The sequence below is a fragment of the Giraffa tippelskirchi genome, chromosome 12, assembly GCF_054371585.1.
Source record: "Giraffa tippelskirchi isolate mGirTip1 chromosome 12, T2T-mGirTip1v1.2.pri, whole genome shotgun sequence".
Lineage (NCBI taxonomy): Eukaryota > Metazoa > Chordata > Mammalia > Artiodactyla > Giraffidae > Giraffa > Giraffa tippelskirchi.
This window is the reverse complement of record NC_137286.1, coordinates 49,088,144-49,110,367: the sequence shown is the minus strand read 5'-3', so window position 1 is coordinate 49,110,367 and position 22,224 is coordinate 49,088,144. Positions and strand designations below refer to the sequence as shown.

The 22,224-nt window shown below is 39.6% G+C and overlaps 1 protein-coding gene across 1 annotated transcript in view; it reads left to right on the top strand.

Annotated features, from left to right (window-relative positions):
* The window catches only part of AGBL1 (AGBL carboxypeptidase 1), an 867,141-nt gene that overhangs the window by 718,143 nt on the left and 126,774 nt on the right, over positions 1-22,224 (top strand). The window lies entirely within an intron of this gene.

Sequence of the window (22,224 nt, the reverse complement as noted above, 5' to 3'; positions counted from 1 at the left end):
TGGTTTTGGGCCACAAGCCATGTGGAATCTTAGCTCCCAGACCAGGGATGGAACCACACCCCCTGCATTGAAATATGAAGTCTTACAAACTGGATCCAGGGAAGTTACAATAATCTTTTTTTTTTTAAAGTAAAATTCGTGGCAAGAGAATCTCAACACATACACGCACACACACACAAAACTGCTCTGAGAATCTACTGCCAAACCAAAGAGCCCCTTTTTAAAATCTAGCTGGAGAGACAAGAGGAAAACGAAAAATGATAGCCCAGACATTATGATTTGGGGTAAATTAGTAAAAAGGTCTATATTAAAATTTAACTAAAAAATTTATGTTGCATTAAAAAGTAATTGTATTTAAGAATTAATGAAAAAGTATCCAGTTGTGTCTAATGCTTACTTCCCTTGAACAATTGTTTGAAGTATTATTTTTTAAACACAATTAGCTATAGGTGAAGTTCCAATTGCTAAATATATCTTTTAAGAGTGCTTTACTGTGCAGAGATGAGCCCTGAAAAATCAAGGGAAATAGATAGCTGCAGTTTAACCTTTGGTCATCAAGTGCAGCAGCAAGGCAGGTATTCTGGCGATGCGGAGAGGAGACACATAGACTACTCAGCCCTTGTCTTATGTGATTATATATTATTCTAAAACAAGTAAAGCTAAACTAGGGAAAGATAGCTTTCACCCCCTCTTTGGTTCTTTGTATTCCTCTTACTGTGGCTCAGATGGTAAAGAATCTGCTTGCAATGTGGAAGACCCAGGTTCGATCCCTGGGTCAGGAAGATCCCCCTGGAGAAGGGAATGGTAACCCACTCCAATATTCTTGCCTGGAGAATTCCATGGATAGCGGGGCCTGGTGAGTTCATGGGAGTTCATGGGATCACTAAGAGTCAGACAAGTCTGACCAACTAACATACACACACACACACACACATACACACACACACACACACATGCATTACTCTTATTATAAGAACCTTAGCATGCTTTTTGTTATTATTAGATTCCCTAATAACAAATGCAGAGGAGACTTGTTACCAAAAGTATGATTTGAAGTTCAGAGCATAGCAAATATTCCAGAGTCAAATGGACACAGAATCCCTATCTTGAAGGAAATAATAGAACATTTGTTGAGATCCAAATGGGTTTCCCTGGTGGCTCAGCTGGTAAAGAATCTGCCTACAATGCGGGAGACCTGGGTTTGATCCCTGGGTTGGGAAGATCCCCTGGAGAAGCGAAGGCTACCCACTCCAGTGTTCTGGCCTGGAGAATTCCATGGACTGTATAGTCCATGGGGTCGCAAAGAGTTGGACATGAGTGAGCGACTTTCACTGTTGAGCTCACAGTGTTTTGTGAGTTCATTTGACTTACAGTTCTCATTGACTTGTCATGAATTTATTAATGTTCCCATTTTAGAGTTGGGAAAATTGAGTCTTGCCTCTGAAGTTTCTCTCCAAGTTCACACAGTCCATCAGAAGTAAGAATAGAGGTTTTAGAGTAAGATTCTCTGATGTCACAACTGAGGCTATTTCTTATTCTTGATGTACTTGCTAGTAGTTTTCTGAAAAATCTTCAGCTGTCTCTCTGATGACATAAGAGGCCAAAGTTGAGAAGTCAGACAAACTTGTGTTCCATTCAAATGTGAGATCTTGAAGAAATCAACTCAATGGTAGGAAACATACAGACCTTTTCTTCCCCTCACCAGAGAATATTTACTTATATTCTAGAGTGAAAATTCAATTTAACCCTTCCCCCTGCCCCCTGCCCATCTCCAGCCTTGTCTTTCTCTCTGAAGTTTAGGGTAGACGATCTATGAACAGCTCTACTTTCAGAGTGCTCAGCTACAATATACCCACTGCATGTGCTGAAACCATCAAGCCCTCACTGGATCTGGGGATTGGGCACTGAGAATTGATGTAACATATTTCTCTGGCAGCTGCTTTTGCTGTGAGTAATAATCTGTCTTTATCTCTGACCAGAAGGTCTCATGTTAACTGGCAAGTAGGTTACAATCCCAGGTGTATGTGCTCAGTCACTCAGTCCTACCCTACTATTTGCGACCTCATGAACTGTTAGCCCACCAAGCTCCTTTGTCCATGGTATTTCCCGTGTAAGAATACTGGGGCGGGTTGCCATTTCCTCTTCCTAGGGATCTTCTTGACCCAGGGATTGAACCCATGTCTCTTGCGTCTCCTACATTGTCAGGTGGATTCTTTACCAATGCACCACCCGGGAAGACCAGTTTACAATCCCATACTGTCCACAATGTCTAGAATAGTGCTATATTTTTAATGTTTAGTCTCCAATGGCTTTTTGAAAGAGCACTTCCTATACATGAGAGATTTCTCTAAGCCCTTTGGGACACAGCAGTAAGTTTCATAGAAGAGGCTCCTGACCTGTGGGGCTTACATTCCAGGGCATGAGTAACAACAAGTTAAACAGATTATTTTTATCTGATGATAGCTTCCATGAAGGAAATCTACCAGTAAACCATCGGATAGTGAGTGACTTGATTTGGGATAGAGGCTAGTCTAGCCAGGATAGATATGACCTCTTTGTATATGTGAAAGTCGCTCAGTCATGTTCAACTCTTTGTGACCCCGTGGACTGTACAGTCCATGGAATTCTCCAGGCCAGAATACTGGAGTGGGTAGCCTTTCCCTTCTCCAAGGGATCTTCCCAACCCAGGGATCGAGTCCAGGTCTCCCACATTGCAGGCAGATTCTTTACCAGCTGAGTCACACGGGAACCCTCTCTAGACTGGTGAGAAAGTCATAGTAAGACAGTGGTTCTTGTTGTGTTGTTGTTCAGTTGCTAAGTCATGTCCGACTCTTTGCGGCCTGTGAACTGCAGCAGCATGCCAGGCTTCCCTGTCCTTCACTACCTGTGGTTCTTATACAAGGTTGATTCTGTCCCCAGAGGAGACATACGGCAAGGTCTGGACATACTTGTGATTGTCATGAATGAGGGAGGGTGGAATTACTACCGGCATCTACTGGCCAGAGGCCAGGGATGCTGCTGAACATTCTACAATTCCCAAGACTCTTCCACAACAAAGAACTACCAGATCCAAAATGTCCATAGGGCTGAGACTTAGAAACCCTGTGAAAGGGTCACAGCACTGAGTCAGATGTAAAAAGACACTGTGATTGCGTATTTGGGGAGTTAATAACTTAACTGAAGAGGGGCAGAGCCGGTCAGAGAAGCGCTGAGTAAGGACTGTGCTTTGAGCTGATTCATAGAGATATTTAGGAGTTTTCCAGCTAGGAATGAGGGACATTATAGGAGTAGACTCTCTCAATGGCTGGGGTATATGGCACAGTTTCCCCACCAGAGAACCTCCCAATCCCCAAGGATACTGGGGACCCCATTGTGGTAGGACATAAGAAGTAGCCCAGGTAAGGACAGGGCTTTGTTTTCACTGGAAACTTTAAAAGCGCTTGATCTGGAATCAACTGTGGGTGTATGTTTGCACAGAGCCATAACATACCTGGGCTTCCCAGGTGTCTCAGGGGTAAATAAATAATCCACCTGCCAGTGCCGGAGACCAGGGTGTGGGAGATCCCTTGGAGGAGGAAATGGCAACCCACTCCAGTATTCTTGCCTGGGAAATCCCACGGACGGGGGGCCTGGCAGACTACAGTCCATGGGGTCACAAAAGTGTCGTACGTGACTTAGAGACATAAACACATAACACACCTACCGCATTCAAGCATCCCTCTGTGTTAGGAACAAGGGGGCAGACTGGTCAACTCTTCTCAAATCAGTTTTCTGTTCATCTTGGGCATACACCTAAATTACCTGTCTCTTCTCTACTCTCAGGAAGAGGCAGACATGTGACTGGGTGCAGGTGTGAGCAAGGAGGTGTCCATCTCCACGCCCTACTCACAAAGCCTCCTACATGTGGTCCTCACTCTCTTTCCCCAGCCAGTGGGTGGAAGGACTATAAGCCCCTAAGAATGGAGGTCTCGAGTGATGGAAGGAAGCTAGACCATGCATCACTGCATGAAAAACACTGTGCTGGAACTTACTTGAGCAAAAGCCAAGATTTTATGGTATTAAGCTCGTGGGATTTCAGAGTTGATCTATCACAGCAAGCTATCATGCTGCTGCTGCTGCTGTTAAGTCGCTTCAGTCGTGTCCGACTGTGTGCGACCCCATAGATGGCAGCCCACCAGGCCTCTCCATCCACAGGATTCTGCAGGCAAGAATAATGGAGTGGGTTGCCGTTTCCTTCTCCAAAGATATCACATATTGGTGCATATATATGGAATTTAGGGAAAATGGTACTGATGAACTTATTTGTAGGGCAGGAACAGAGACACAGACATAGTGAATGGACTTGTAGGCATGGTGGCAGGGGAAGGAGAGGGTGGGATGAATTGAGAGAGTAGCATTGACATATATACCCTCCCTTGTAAAAAACAGACAGCTAGTGGGAAGCTGCTGTACAGCACAAGGAGCTCAGTTTGGTGTTCTGTGATGACCTAGAGGGGTGGGATGGAGTGGGAGTTGGAGGGGGGTTCAAGAGGGAGGGGATATATGTATACATATAGATGATTCACTTTGCTGTACAGCAGACTCTAACACAACACTGTAAAGCAATTATTCCAGTTTAAAAAAATAAAGAAGTGATACTGTAATTAGTATAGACAGTGCTAAGTATTTTAGGTTCACTATTCCTAATCCTTTCAATGACATTGCAATACAGTTGCTATTACCCATATTTTAAACACATGAGAAAGGGCTCCAAGGGATTAAATAACAGATACTAGCAAGTGGAGAGAATTAGGAATTGAATGCACAATCTTTCCAACATGCTAAATAGCCATGCACTATCCTTGTGCAAGAAGTAGCTTTGAATGACTGTATAACTTTATGAAGGGAGAGTTTCTCAAAAGTGACTTGCATCTTTCCCTGTCTTCCTTTTCTTCTGCTTTGGAGGATGAACAAGTAGCTTTCTTCCCAGTCTTCATGCCTGGTGTAGGACACCAATGCAGTGTTTTCATCATCTAAAATACTTGACTCAGCACAAGAGGTAACGTGATTTGTGAATAGAAACCGTTCTTGCATAAATGGTATCTTGCTTGTCAGACACAGAGGGATGAATACAAAACCTTCACAAATACTGTTGCTTAACATTTTCCTTATGTCTTTTCCTTCAATGAATTGAAAATGTACATGAAGCAAAGGGCCTGCTATATCTCCCAGCTGCTAGAAGTCATATTTCCCAGTAGGAGATTTTATGGGTCTCCAAGGCTGCTGGAAGGAGGAGTTACCAGTAATCAGATAGTGTCATAAAGGAGACAGGTGTTTCCATGAACGAGCTCTGGGTAAGCCCAGGAGCTTTTCTGTGGTCAGAGGTGAGATCAGGGCCTGAGAGGAGCAACCTTTTTATCTTTTATATGACACATCTAAAAAAAAAAAAGACCAGCACCACTGGGTCTCAGAGTGCAGGAAATGAGGTCAGGAAAACACACGTGGCCTTGGTTTTCCAGCCTGCCAGCATCTTTGGGAAACTATCGGTCCTCCATTCTTAGTCCTTGAAAATTACCTGGGACTGAGCATGACCTTCTACTTCCAGAACTGGGCAACTGATCTAGACTTGACCCATTACTTATTTCTGTCTCCATCTCCCACCTCTGATCCCAGACACACTGACTGTTATAAGAAGACCCATACTGCCTAAGCAACACCAGTAAGAATTATCCTTAGGGTGGTTCTGATGCTGCCATGGGAAAGTTCTCTCTGATTATAGATATATCTAATTACCTGGGCCAGGTAATCCTTGGGGCATCAGGGATATTCCTTAAGGAGAACTTAACAGGGAGCTCAGTTTGGTGCTCTGTGATGACCTAGAGGGGTGAGTTGGGGAAGGGAGGTTCAAGAGGGAGAGGACGTATGTATACTTATGGTTGATTCGTGTTGTTATACAGCAGAAACTAGCACAGCATCGTAAGGCAATTATCCAATTAAAAATAAACTTTAAAAAAACTTGAAAAGAAAAAAAAAAGAGCTTAAAAATGCAAACTCACAGAAGAAAGCAGTCTTAGAAGATTTGGGGAAAAAAATACTCAGATCATATTATTTGAGATTATATCTAGAGGTATAGTCATCAATGAAATCAACCAAATTCTTTAAGTTTTCAGTTTTATGGAACCTGCATTTTCTTTTTTGTGTCTAAGTTAATTTGAATTGGACTTGTTCTCATTTGCAACCTAAAGGAGCATTTATAGAGCATGTTCCTCTAGGCCAAGATAAGAATTGGAACCTTTTTCCCTGAAGAACAATGAGAAGTAATTGAAGGATTTAAGCTAGAGACATGCTTGAGACTGTTTCAAAGAGATCACACTGGCTGCACTGTGGAGGGTATATGTCAGAGGGACAGCAGTGATGTGTATTGAGGTGATTATGGTGATCTAGATAAGAGAGGTGAATTGCATAGAATTGAGTAGTGAAACTCATTATGGAGAAAATAACACATATTAGGGAGATATTTAGGATATTAAATTAATGCATTAATCAACTAAGTATGGAAATTAAGAAGGAAAGAGTTGTTAAAAACCACTCCTGAGTTTCTGGATTGGAAAAGTGATTGAATTAGAGGGTCACCCAAGGAAAAATAGAGAAACCTACAGGAATAGCAAATGTGGAAGGGGTGTAAAGATCACAGGTTCACTTTGTGTTCACATGGAAATGTCGGTTACGTATAGCTAGACCGTTGGACTCAAGTTTCCAAAAAGAGCTCTGGACAGGAGATATACATTTGCAAGTCATCTATGAACTGACGGTAATTAAGTTCATGGGCATGTATAAAATCACAAAATAAAAGGTTAATAGTCAATAGAGAAGAGACCTGGGGCTAGGCCTTGGGGGATATATTGAGCCCAACATTTAATAGCTAAATAAAAAAGAATGAGTCTGCAAATGAAGACAGAAACGGTGGCCAGAGGTAGTGGAGAATCCAGGAGACCTTTTTAAAATTAACCAACTTCTTTTTTATTGAAGTATAATTGCTTAATAACATGTTGTTAGTTTCTGCTGTACAATAACATGAATCAGCTATAAGTATACATGTATCTCCTCCCTCTTGAGCCTCCCTCCCAACCCCCCCATCCCACCCCTCTAGGTCATCACAGTGAAGGAGATTTTTTGTGCCAACTAAGGAAGGAGAAAAATGTTTAGGATCTTGTGGTCAGAATTGCTGATTGCTGTTGACAAGTCCAATAAACTGAGAACTGAGAAATACTAATCAGATTTAGCAATGTGCATGCCATTGGTGACCTTAGGACTCATTTCAATACTGTGATCAGAGCTAGAGTCAGATGGAATGGGCTGAGGAGTGAGTGAGGCGTGAGAAAATGGAGACAGCTTATCATAAATAATGCTTCCAAGCCAGTAAGCCCTTCAAATGCAGTAACAAACTACCAGAAGCTAAATACTGGGTTGGCCAGAAAGTTCATTCAGATTTTTCCATTTTAAAAATCTGAATGAACTTTATAGCCAATCCAATTCAGGAAAACACAAGAACTTTCTGGCCAACCTAATGCATACTTGAAAAATTGAGATTTGCTGTTAGATTTGCCTAGATCTCCCAGAATACTCCCAGGTGGCTCAGCAGTCAAGAATTCACCTTTCAATGTAGGAGACACAGGAGGAGCAGGTTTGATCCCTGGATGAGGAAGATCCCCTGGGGAAGGAAATGGCAACCTACTCCAGTACGCTCGCCTGGAAAGTCCCATTGCCAGAGGAGCCTGGCGGGCTACAGTCCATGGAGTCACTACTGAGCGACTAAGCACACACGTCCAGAAGGAAGTGGGCACACGTGCTTGGTTCTCTGTCCATGGTACACTTACACTGAATCAGCATTTTTACATATATACCCTGTGTTAGGCTCTGGGTTATTATTGACTTTGGGTCTTGACTTTGAAGAACTGTCATCTAGATGTGACATAGCTTTGCAAAGACAGTGGTCTAGTTTGACGTGGTAACACAGTGAAGGAATACGGAGGAGGTGTTCCTAAATGGATCAGTAAAGGCCTCCTGAAGGATGTAAGAGCTGGACCAAGTCTTGAAGTATATGTGGGATTTATGTTTATCCTTGTGGAAAGATAACTCTTCCATGCATGAATCGGATCTGTAAAATATGGACATCAATAACCCAATAGAATAAATGTATAGAAAACCAGAAGTCAGTTTACTTACACTCATTACAGGGCCTAAGCACCAGTAGTTGGCTCTATATGCACTGAAAAAAGGAAAAAAGCAGAGCTCTCAGGTATCTATTGAAAAGAATTGCTCCTAGACTTCTTATCTCTGTGGGGTTTCAGAATGAACTACATCAGCTCCGCAGGGAAGCCCCTGACAGATGGGAACCTATTTAACAAACCATGGAAAATGAATAGGTTGGCTTTGAAAGGGACCACACAGTCACAGAAAAATCTATTCTCAGAGTTGTGGGTGTTGGCAGGACCCAATGACCCACATTCAGAAAAAATTGTCTATTAATTAGGGCAGGTGGTTCCATCCCAGAAGGCTCTGCCTAGCAACTGTAACCAAGAGTTTCTGCAACTTCAGTCCTGTGAAAGAACTTCAGTATGAGAAATCAGAGTGGCATGGATAGTAATAAGAGAAGTCTCTGAGCTTGAGCCTGACTGCTTTATCTGTGCCCCTATTTTTGCTTGCTCCAGATGAGTAATTTCTGACAGGCCAACAGATCCCCAAAACAGAGTCATTCTCCCTGGAAAAAAACGTAAGCTCTGTGTGGTCTTTCCATGTTGCCCTTGAATACCAGTGATAGGTGGTTTCAAATAAGGATGTTAAAACTGTGTTTGAGGGTCAGTACAGGATGGTTCACACCTGATTTGAAGAGCCAACTCATTGGAAAAGGCTCTGATGCTGGGAAAGATTGTAGGCAAAAGAAGAAGATGGCAGAGGATAAGATGGTTAGATAGTATCACCGACTCAATGGACATGAATTTGAGCAAACTCTGGGAGATAGTGAAGGACAAAGAAGCCTTGCCTGCTGCAGTCTCTGTGGCTGCAAAGAATCAGCCATGACTTAGTGACTGAACTACAACAATGGGAAAGCTGAGACACGGACCAGAAACAATGGATTTTTTCATGCCTTCTTGGTTTGATTCATTCATTCATGGAACAAATATTTATTTCACATTTTTCATAGATGAGGGGCACACTATTGAACAAAACAGAGTATTTGCACTCAGAAACTTAAAATCTCAGCGTATACACCCAGTATTGGGATTGCTGGGTCATATGGTAGTCGTATTCCAAGTTTTTTTAAGGAGCCTCCATACTGTTCTCCAGAGTGATTGAATCAAGTTACATTCCCACTAACAGTATAAGAGGATTCACTTTTCTCCAGCATTTATTGTTTGTAGATTTTTAAATTATGGCCATTCTGACCAATGTGAGGTGATATGTCGTCGTGGTTTTAAAAACCATAATTAAAAAAGGTACACGTACCAATGTTTATTGCAGTGATATTTACAATAGCCAGGACATAGAAGCAACCTAAATGTCCATCAACAAATGATTGGATAGAGAAGGTTTGGTACATGTATACAATGGAATATTACTGAGCCATAAAAAAGGAACAATACTGAGTCATTTGTAGTTATGTAGATGGATCTAGAGTCTGCCAAACAGAGTGAAGTAAGTCAGAAAGAGAAAAGAATATACTATATTAATGCATATATATGAAATCTAGAAAGATGTTACAGATGAGCCTCTTTGAAGGGCAGCAATATACACGCAGATGGAGAGAACAGACATGTGGACACTGGGGGCAGTGAAGAGAGGGGGGGTGAATTGGAAGAGTGGGATTGAAATACATAGGCTACCATGTACAAGATAGCTATCTATCAAGCTATCTATCTATCAAGCTAGCTATCAAGATAGCTATCTAGTGGAAAGTTGCTGTATAGCACAAGGAGCTCAGCTTGGTGCTCTGTGATGACCTAGAAGGGTAGGATGGGGTGAGGTTGAAGCAAGATCAAGGAAGGAGAGGATATATGTATACATACAGCCGATTCACCTCACTATACAGCAGAAACTAACATAACAATATAAAACAACTGTACTCTAATATAAATGCATCAAATCTATGGGAGGAGATCAGCAAAGTCATTTCAGGGCAGTGAGACAGTTGCTGCAACAGGGATCCTGAAGTTTAGAGAGCTCTAAGTTCAGGGAGACCTGGGAAGAGGTAGGGACCCAGTATTTGAAGAATCCTGGTAGGCTGATGTGGGAGTTAACTGTAAGGAAAATTCAGATTTTTGCATCAATGAAAAAGGAGATGGTGGTGTTCTATGAAGTGCTAACAGAGTATCAAGGCAGGAGACATTAGCAGGGCATATTTGTTGAATGACCAATGACTTGACATGGGGAGGGCTGAAATAGGAGTACATGAAGTCCCCTACATGTGAACCTTCAAGTTGTGCACTTTCAAAGATGTGAACTTGTGTTCTGTCGCCGTCAAGAGTGAGTGACATGGCAGTTTGCCCTCCGTCTCCTGTTGCTGACTCCCCTCCAGCTCTACCAGCTCCCACCTCCTCCCCCTCCTCCATCACTAACTCTTCTGGCCTGTTCACTCGATGCCCCCTGCATGCCAGCTGTTGTACTGTACTCCTATACTTTTCAAGGTCCTGTACTATTTATTTTTTGGTTTTGTTTTTTATGTATTATTTGTGTAAAATGTATCATAAACCTATTATAAGTTTGTGTTAGTTGCTCTGTTGCGTCCGATTTTTTGTGACCCCAGGGACCGTAGCCCACCAGGCTCCTCTGTCCATGGGATTTCCCAAGCAAGAATACTGGAGAGGGTTGCCATTATCTTCTCCAGGGGATCTTCTGGGCCCAGGGATGAAACCTGGGTTTGCTGCACTGCAGGCAGATTCTTTACCATCTGAGCTACCAGGGAAGCCTATTATAAGTTTATAATGCAGTAATTATGATAATGAGTGCAGTACTATATAGCTGATTCTGTTAGTTGGGCACCCAGGCCCAACATTGTTGGACTTACAAACAAATTTAACTTATGAATGTGTTCTCAGATGGAAACTCATATGTAGGAGACTTACTGTACAAGAATTGAGATGGAGAGGTAAACTGGGATTAGATCAAAATGCCGATCTGAGGAGATATAATGTTACCCTTTGCACCGCCACACAATAGATTTTTTCCTTTTAAGTATTTTATTGAAGTATAGTTGATTTACAATGTCATGTTAGTTTCAGGTGTACAGCGCATTAATCCATATATATATATATATATACACATATATATGTTATATTTCAGATTCTTTTCCCTTATAGGCCATTATAAAATATTTAATACAGTTCCATGTGCTATACAGTAGGTCCCTGTTGTCTATCCGTCTTATATATAGTGTGTATGTTCATTCCAAACTCCTAATTTATCATCCACTACTACAGTCCACGGACATGACTGAGCGACTAAGCACGTGCACGCGTTCCACTTTGGTAACCATAGATTGCTTTCTATGTCTGTTTCCGTCTATTTCTGTTTTGTAAATAAGCTTGTTTTTGTATCTGTTTCTTTTTTTTTTTTTTTTCTGATTCCACATATAAGCAGTATCATATGATTTTTGTCTTTATCCGGCTTACTTCACTTAGTATGATAATCTCTGCGTTCTTAGAACAGTTTTAACTGGAAAGCAGATGCTTTCCATGTGTGTACTCTGGTACTCTGGAAAATATTCACTAATCACTAATTCATTCATATTAAAACACATATGAAGCCTCTGTTTACCAGGCGTTGTGCTAAGCTCTGGGACTACAGTGGTATACGCAGCAGGCATGGTTCTTGCCCTTGTGAAGTTTATAAGTATGTGTGTGTGTGTGCGCATGCGTGTGTGTGTTTGTTAAGTTGCTTTAGTCGTGTCTGACTCTTTGCAACCCTATAGACTGTAGCCCACCTGGCTCCTCTGTCCATGGGATTCTCCAGGCAAGAATACTGGAGTGGGTTGCCATGCCTTCCTGCAAGGGATCTTCCCGACCCAGGGATTGAACCTGCGTCTCTTATGTCTCCTGCATTGGCAGGCAAGTTCTTTACCTCTAGCACCATCTGGGAAGCCCAAAGCTTATAAATAAGACAGACATTACACAGATGAATTAAAGTGTTGATAAGCTTGAGATATGAAGAGATGGAAGATGGAGGCAGAAAGGCATCTTAAGAGTCCAGTGGTAGTAAACCAGCCAGAAGATAGTGATGGCTTTTAAGGGTGCAATGGTAGTAAACCAGCCATTAGTTGGTGATGGCTTCCCCCAGGCAGAGAGTGGAGTTGGGAGGGATGAATGGATTCCGGAGATTATGTAGAGGTAGAAGCTCTAAGATGCTGTGTAACTGGGATCTCCTGGTGACCATAAACATCCCTTGATGGAATGACATGACAGAGCTCAGCCTGTTCCATGGAGAAAAAGGAAACTATTCAAATTTTGCAAATCAGTTCGGAGAGAGCTGTCAATATGTCATACTCTCAGCAAAAGATAGATCACTTGGCATAGCCAGTTTCTGGGCAGCTAACATGAAAAGGGATTAGTACAGGTTGAGAGGCAAAAATCTATTTAAAATTTCATACTTAGGTTCTTTCATGGGCCAGGGCTCTTGCAGTTGCAGGTTTTTCTTCAATTTTTAACTCATGGCAGATTTTTTTCCCCCAAGATAGAGCTATATTTTAAATTAAATATTTAATTATGAATATTTCAAACACATAAATATGCACAGAAAATAATGTAACAGACACCTATGTAGTTATCAGTAATATTTTAGAAAGTTAACTGTATCATATTTGCTTTAGGTAGCTTTCTTAAGCAGATAAGATGTAATTAAATCATGATTGTTCTCTCTTCAATATCCTGAACATCTCAGAGGAAACCATCACTGCAAGTTGGTGAAAGTCACTCTGCATATTTCTACATTTATTTAACATGTATGTATCCACAAACACCACACAGTATATTTTAAAATCTTGCACAGGTTGTATCATATTTGATCATTTTCTCTCTTGTCTTCTTCAATCAAAATACTGCTCTTGAGATTTGTTTGCGGTAAAAGTGGATCTCATTCATTTATTCTAAGAACAGTATGGGCTACCCTGTGTCTCAGTTGGTAAAAACTCCACCTGCAATTTGGGAGACCTAGGTTCGATTCCTGGGTTGGGATAATATATATCCCATTGCGTTGATACTCAAAATTTATAGATCTGTTTCTTTTACTGGGATGCAGTAACTCTCTCTTTGTTCTTTCACTTGCATGAAAGTTTCTCTGTGTTAGCTATTGTGAATCGGAATTGTTGGTCTATATCCTCATCAATACTTGGTGATCCATATAGTTGCTTTTGGACAATCTGGATGTGAAAGGATATCTCACTATTGTTTTAATATCTATTTTCCTAATTATTAGTGAGGTTGAACTTTTTCTCACAATTTATTAGCCACTTAAGTTCCTTCTGCTATAAATAACCTATTAAAATACTGTGTCCATTTTTCCATTTGTTGTTTCTCCTTCTGTTATATTCTTTTTCTTATTGATTTGGAGAAATTTATTCTATATCCTGAATACTTGGTCCTTTGTTTGGTCCAGGGATTAAAAATATTTTCACCCAGTCTGTGACTTTGTCTTTTCGTTTTTCTGCTTTTTAAATTTCTTTTATGGAAATTTCTCTGTGTTTTACATTTCTGTGTTTTATTTAATGTTTTGAAATAATTACATGATTTTTTCCCTTTAGGAATGATGTGTATTTTGTACTGTTTAGGATTTGTTGCCTAACCTCATGATGAAGATTTTTTTTTTCTTAAATTTTCTTCTAAAAGTTTTATAGGATTGCTTCACACATATCTTTTATCTCACCTGAATTTCAGTTATACATAGAGATAGAGGTAGAGTTCTAATTTGTCTTTTCCTAGACATAACTTTGAGAAGGCTCCTGGAGTTGATGATGGACAGGGAGGCCTGACGTGCTGCGATTCATGGGGTCGCAAAGAGTCAGACACGACTGAGCGACTGAACTGAACTGATATAGGCAGCCAATTAACAGCCTCAGTACCATCATCAAATCTTTATGTCATCTCTACCATGTGCCAAGCTCTCATATATGCAAAGGTTTGTTTCTTTGTTCTATAACCCTTGGACTACTTTCTATTCTTGTATCCTGTATCACCCAGATTAAAATATAAACTACTATATAAAATATATAAACTAAATAAGCTGTGAGGATGTTTTACAGTATGAAGACTGTACACAATATTTTATGATAACTTTAAGTGGAATGTTATCTATAAAATTTTGAATCACAGTGTTGTACACCTGCTGCTGCTGCTGCTAAGTCGCTTCAGTTGTGTCTGACTCTGTGCGACCCCATAGACGGCAGCCCACCAGGCTCCTCCACCCCTGGGATTCTCCAGGCAAGAACACTGGAGTGGGTTGCCATTTCCTTCTCCAATGCATGAAAGTGAAAAGTGAAAGCGAAGTCTCTCAGTTGTATCCGACTCCTAACGACCCCATGGACTGCAGCCTACCAGGCTCCTCCATCCATGGGATTTTCCAGGCAAGAGTACTGGAGTGGGGTGCCATTGCCTTCTCTGGTTGTACACCTGAGACTAATATAATTTGGTAAATCAACTATACCTTGATAAAATATATTATTTTAATTAATATTGCTATTGTCCATATTTATAATTATTTATATATGATATATTTATGTTAAAATAAAATGTCTCTCTATCAATCCATATTCCTTCTCTACTGCGTCCTCCTTTTTCCTCCTCATTAGTTGCTTTCTTCATCTAATATTTTCTTCTTTTTCTAGATCATGTTACCTATTTTTCAGTTTTCAAAAGTACCTACTTGTCAAGCTTCATGAAAAATTGTGTTGAAATTTTGACTGAAATTATATGGACTTTGTAGATTAATTTTGGGAGAATCGGGGACTTTATGATATTGATAATTGCCATCTATCTAGATGTAGCTATGTTCATTTATATGATTTCCATTTAGTCTTTCCATAAAATTTTACATCCTGGCCATTAAGGTTATATACATACATATATATATATGTGTGTGTGTGTATATATATATATATACACACATATATATACACACATATATATATGTATATTTGGAATATGTTTTATTTTGATAAAAAGTTCCCATTGGCACTTGACAACAGCCCTGTTACCTCTTCTCTGCTTTTTTTCCTTTCAATTTTTATTGACTTAACAGATAGATACAGATAAGTGAGCAAGTAATAGCTATAATACAATTATAAGATGATCGTGATTAAGAAACTGTCACCCAAATCGAGAAAGATAATATGATATGCATCCCAGCAGTCCTTTTGTGTCTTCTTTGAATTTTTACACTTCTTAGGGATATTTAACTATCCCTATTATTAAGTGCCATCAAATAGTTTGTTTATTAGAAAATGTTATGTAAACCAAACCATACACTATGCATTCTTTTGGGTTTGATTTGTTTTTATTCAACATGGGGTTTGTAAAACTCGTTCATATTGTTGCCTAAAGGCATAGCCTATTCTTTGTCCATTGTTGCATCATATGCCACTATGTGAATACTATTTATTCATTGCTTTTATTTTTCCACTAAATCTTTGATGGTCATTTAAGTATCAATTGTTTCTAGTGGGGAATCATTGTAAACATTGTTTTAATGAACATTATTGTGTCTGTCTTTCAATGAATACATGCATCCAATTATTTGAGTATAAATAGAAATGTGAACTTTTGAGTCATTGGTACACATATATTCATCTTATAGTAAGTACTGACAGATTTTTTTCAACGTTTATGAAGAATTCTGAAGCTCCATATTGCCACTTATGGGAATTGCCTTTCCTTATCATCGATTCATTCTAACGGAGTATAGTGATGTCTACTTCTGATTTAATTTACTTTTTTTCAGATGACTAATGAAATGGAGCCTTTAATTTTTGTATTTTACGAGCCGTTTGAGTATGCTCATTTGTGAGGAGGCTGTTCCAATTTTTGCTCATTGTCCTGTTGAGTTGGTTATGTTTTTTTCTGATTAATTTGGACACAAACACACAACACACTTTTCACTTCTTTACCAGGGTATTTTTGGACAATAGGTATTCTTAATCTAGTGCAATATGACTTAGTTTTCCCTTTATAGATATTCTTGTTTGTGTCCTATTCAAGAAATCTTTGCCTGCCTCCAGATCATTAAACATTCTTTTCTGTGTCCTTCTTAAAGTTTTATTATATCAACTTGCGTGTGTAGGTCTATGTTCCACATTTAGTTAATTTTTGTAGATCGCATGATATAGTGATCAAGGTGCATTTCCTTGCCATGATGTTGATATCCAACTGACACAGTACATTTACTGAAAAGACCATTTTTGTCCTCACTACACTGCAGTGCCACCTTTGTCGTAAGTCAGGTGACCATGATATTTTAAGTTATTTCCAGACTATAGTGTGTTCTGCTGATCTACTTGTCTATTATTAGACTAAAATCACACTCTCTTAATGATTATAGCTTTATGATACATCTTGCTTTCTTTTAAGTATGTTCTTCAATTTTGTTTTTCTTCTTCAAGATTATCTTGCCTATTCTTAGACATTTGTGTTTTAATGTCAAGTTTTAGTATCAGCTTACAAACTTCCACACAGAGTATGTTTGCAACCTAACAACATGAAATTTTCCATTCTCTGGACTGTCTTTCCAATTAATTGATTCTTTTTAGGCTCCTCTAAATAATTTTTCTAAATGTCTTGTTTTAGAAGTCTTATATAGTTTTCATTAATTTAATGTTTCATAAGTATTGTACATTTTATAATAAATAGTATCTTGTAAAATATACTTGTTTGTTAATGCTGAATTATGTTTCCTATCTGTTTTAAATAGCATAAAGCTGATTTTCTCCAAGATGACCATTTTTGCATTTACTGACAAGTTTAGTTCACTTGAACTAATTATAAATTAATGATATGTATTAATTTATTTCCTCTTATCTCTTTTGAATTTTCTACATACCACGTTTGTCTTTACTTTTATCTCTATATTTTCTGTCTTCCATAGGATTGATTAATTTTATTTATTCCCAGCTTCCTCTTTACTGTTCTGGAAGATGCACATTATACTTTTATTCTTTTATTGGTTTCCCTTAATATTTCAATATAATACCTCCTTTGTGGGAGTTGATATGAGAATTTAGTAGCAATAATGAGGCAACGTATTCAGAGTGCATGGCCTATGTTATGTGCTCAAAAATGGTAATTATCATTATGAGTATTCCTCTGACTCTTAGCAATATTATCAAAACACAAAAATCATCGTCTTCCCTCATTCTCTCTCCTTATATGTATCTTTTTATCAATCTTTATATATCTTTCCAGGACTGGACATTAAACCTATGATAACTAACAGACTTTGATGTCTGAGTTAAAAATTTTATCGTTAAGAACAAAATCAAGTCACTAAAAGTACCAAGGATGTTTCTACCCAGATAGGTTTCCAAAGGCAGTAGATGTCTTGGTAGGGGTCTTAAGGCTTCTAAGACAAGAAGGTGACACACGCCTTATGCATCCAGCCTCATGTGACTTGTTAAACCTAGATATGGTGACACTCTGATCATGTACTGGACAAGAAAACACGAAGAGTTTCTGCCTTAAAAGAACAACAAATATTTTTAATTGGGGTGCTTGCATTAATTTGGGCTTCCCTGATAGCTCAGTTAGTAAAGAATTAGCCTGCAATGCAGAAGACCCCGGTTGGATTCCTGGGTCGGGAAGATCCCCTAGAAAAGGAGAAGGCTACCCACCCCAATATGCTGGCCTGGAGAATTCCATGGACTTGATAGTTCATGGGGTCACAAAGAGTCATACACGACTGAGTGACTTTCACTTTCACTTTACACTAATTAACAGAATTGTGCTTTTTCACTTCCACTAAAGAGTTTCTCCTGGCTCATCAGGATCTGTCTCCATCACACCTCATGGGTCTTCAGGCTCTGAGACCTAGTTATGGACTTTCATAATATGCAAAAATTCTGACTCTGAAGTCACCATCTCACAACATCATTCATTCAAATACCAGTCCTGACATAATGTGGGACTACACCTATACAAAAAAGATCTTCATGACCCAGAAAATCACGATGGTATGATCACTCACCTAGAGCCAGACATCCTGGAATGTGAAGTCAAGTGGGCCTTAGGAAGCATCACTACGAACAAAGCTAGTGGAGGTGATGAAATTCCAGTTGAGCTATTTCAAATCCTCAAAGGTGATGCTGTGAAAGTGCTGCACTCGATATGCCAGCAAATTTGGAAAACTCAGCAGTGGCCACAGGACTGGAAAAGGTCGGTTTTCACTCTAATCCCAAAGAAAGGCAATGCCAAAAAATGCTCAACCTACCTCATAGTTGCACTCATCTCACATGCTAGTGAAGTAATGCCCAAAATTCCCCAAGCCAGGTTTCAACAGTGTATGAACCGTGAACTTCCAGATTTTGAAGCTGGTTTTATAAAAGACAGAGGAACCAGAGATCAAATTGCCAACATCAGTTGGATCATCGAAAAAGTAAGCGAGTTCCAGAAAAATATCTGGTGCTGCTGCTAAGTCGCTTCAGTCGTGTCCGACTCTGTGCGACCCCATAGACGGCAGCCCACCAGGCTCCCCCGTCCCTGGAATTCTCCAGGCAAGAACACTGGAGTGAGTTGCCATTTCCTTCTCCAATGCATGAAAGTGAAAAGTGAAAGGGAAGTCACTCAGTCGTGTCTGACTCCTAGTGACCCCATGGACTGCAGCCTGCTAGACTCCTCCATCCATGGGATTTTCCAGGCAATACTGGAGTGGGTTGCCATTGCCTTCTCTGAGAAAAACATCTACTTTTGTTTTATTGACTATGCCGAAGCCTTTGACAAACTGGAAAATTCTTAAAAAGATGTGAATACCAGACCACCTTACCTGCCTCTGGAGAAATCTGTATGCAGGTCAAGAAGCAACAGTTAGAACTGGACATGGAACAACAGACTGGTTCCAAATTGGGAAAGGAGTACATTAAGGTTGTATATTGTCACCATGCTTATTTAACTTATATGCAGAGTACATCATGTGAAATGCTGAAATAAGATTGCCGGAAGAAATACCAATAACCTCAGATATGCAGATGACACCACTCTTATGGCAGAAAATGAAGAACTAAAGAGCCTCTTGATGAAAGTGAAAGAGGAGAGTGAGAAAACTGGCTTAAAACTCAACATTCAGAATACTCAGATTATGGAATCTTGTGCCATCATTTCATGGCAAATAGATGGGGAAACAATGGAGACAGTGACAGATTTATTTTCTTGGGCTCCAAAATCACTGCAAGATGGTTATTGCAGCCATGAAATTAAAAGACACTTGCTCTATGGAAGAAAAGTTATGACCAACCTAGACAGCATATTCAAAAGCAGAGGCATCACTTTGCCAACAAAGTCAAAGCTATGGTTTTTCCAGTAGTCATGTATGGATGTGAGAGTTGGACTATAAAGAAAGCTGAGCACTGAAGAATTAATGCTTTTGAAGTGTGGTGTTGGAGAAGACTCTCGAGAGTCCCTTGGACAGCAAGGAGATCCAACCAGTCCATCCTAAAGGAAATCAGTCCTGAATATTCATTGGAAGGACTGACGCTGAAGCTGAAGCTCCAATACTTTGGCCACCTGATGCGAAGAGATGACTCATTTGAAAATACCCTGATGCTGGGAAAGTTTGAAGGCAGGAGGAGAAGGGGATGACAGAGGATGAGATGGTTGGATGGCATCACCGACTCAATGGACATGAGTTTGAGTAGGCTCCAGGAGTTGGTGATGGACAGGGAAGCCTGGCGTGCTGCAGTTCATAGGGTTGCAAAAAGTCAGACACAGCTGTTACTGAACTGACTGACATCTGTCAAAGGGCCTTGACTCATTTCAAAATCTTCAGTATCATTTTTTTTTTAACTTGTGGATTATCTGACAGTAGCACTTGCATATCTTTTGGATATAACATCTGACTCATTATTAGACTTAGTGCTAACTGATAGATATGATCTCTCATTCCAAAATATGTATCTTTTTCCTGCGAAGGCAAACAGAACAATTCAGGTTAACCTTTATAGGAGAGACAGTAGGATTTTATTGCTTTCTGTTGAAAAATGTTTGAAATACATATATACACTGGAATATTATTCAGCCATTAAAGGGAACAAAGTAATGCCATTTACAGCAACATGGATGGACCTAAAAAGTGTCATAGTGAGTGAAGTATAAGTCCAAAAGAGAAGGAGAAATATCCAATGACATTCTTTATATGCAGAATCTGAAAACAAATTCATTTACACAACAGAAACAGACTCACAGTCTTAGAGACCGAAGGCGGGTAAGGATAGGGGCAAGGATAGTTAAATAATTTGAGATGGACATGTACACACTGCTCTACTGAAAATGGATAGCCAGCCAGGACCTGCTGTGTATCACAGGGAACTCTGCTCAATGTTGTGTGGCAGCCTGGATGGGAGGGGATTTTGGGAAAAAATGGATACATTTATATGCATGGCTGAGTCCCTTTGCTGTCCTGAAACTATCACATTTTTGTTAATAGGCTATGCTCCAATATAAAATAAAAAGTTTTTTTTTAAAAAAAGAAATACTGCGCAGTCCATACTGATCTTGTTTGTGGAGTTAGAAGCAAGATCTAGAAAGAACCATTTCCTACTTTGGTGTGGGTTTTTAAGGGATGGGATGAGACTGGTGGTTAGAAAGTGATTTGTGAGTGAAGCTAATCTTGTATCATACATCGGTGCTTACATGAATCTCTTCTTCAAGTTGACCTTATAGCCTGAGTGTTTCAAGCAAATTCAAGATTGATCAACAGGGAGATGGGCAGTGGGGAAGGAAGGAGAGCCAAACTGATTCCTAGAATGTGTTTCTGTACGTGTTGAAGTCCCCTGAAACTCTATCTCACAACAGTAAAGCAGGCATTTCATTCTCATGAAGATCAGCTGTGAAATGTTTTAAGAATTAAAGACAGTGGGGATATCTTGGCTAAATTTGCAAAAAGCCCCAAAGCTAACAGCTTTCCATATCTGTTTTTCATTGAAGTGAAATTGGTTTCAACTTGCAGTAACCAACTCTTTGGCCACTTTTTGCTTGTTTGTTTCATAAGTGATGCTTTGTCTCTCCAGTGGCATGCATAATTAGTTAAAAGCTGAGAAAAACAGCTGGATCTCGGGGGAATGTACATCCATGAAATTGCTTTAGTCCTTCCAAATTGCTTATGCTTTCCAGTTGTTTTAAGGAAATTTTCCTCTGAATGAAATTATTTTAATTGCTATAACACTCCCCCCCAACCATGTCCTCATTGCTCCCTTCCCTTCTGGATCCATTTGGTTGGATGCACACTCTCATACCATGAGTCTGCTGACAAAGTTTTGGTCCTCTGTTCTGTTTTCTTTCTCATCATCTTGAAAGGTGTGCACCTACTTTATGTGCATGTCAGTCAGCTACTATGAGATTTTCTAACGTCTGGAGTTCTCTGGACATAAATTCCATCATTTGAAACAAAGGTCTCAATTTATTTTTACCTTCTCTTTCCCTTTTGGAGTTAGAATAGTCTCTCTTTCCTTTGCAGCATGTGAACAGAGTGTTTCATTCTTGTGAGTAATGGAGTCTTCATCCATGGAAGCCTAGTCCTGTCTCCAAGGTTGAAGACTCCCTGCCAACAGCTTTCTTAGCATCTCTGGGACTTTTAGGCTTTTGAAAAAAACATTTATTTATGTTTTTGAACATTTTATTTTATGTTGACTTATAGCTGATTAACAAGGTTGTGATAGTTTCAGGTGGGCAGCAAAGAGACTCAGCCATAGGTATACAATATCCATTCTCTCCCGAACTCCCCTCTCATCCAAGCTGCCACATAACATTGAGCAGATTTCCATGTGCTATACCGTAGGTCCTTGTTGGTTACACATGTTAAATACAGCAGTGTGTAAATGTCCATCTCAAATACCCTATCTTTCAGTTAAAAATACATTTTTAAAAAACTGAAAAAATCACCTTGTATACCTTCATATATACAATTTTTATTTGTTCATTATACCTCATTAAGGCTTTTTCTTTTTTTCAAATGTTCATAACAACTTTATTTGTAATTCTAAAAGCTGGGGGGTAAAAATTG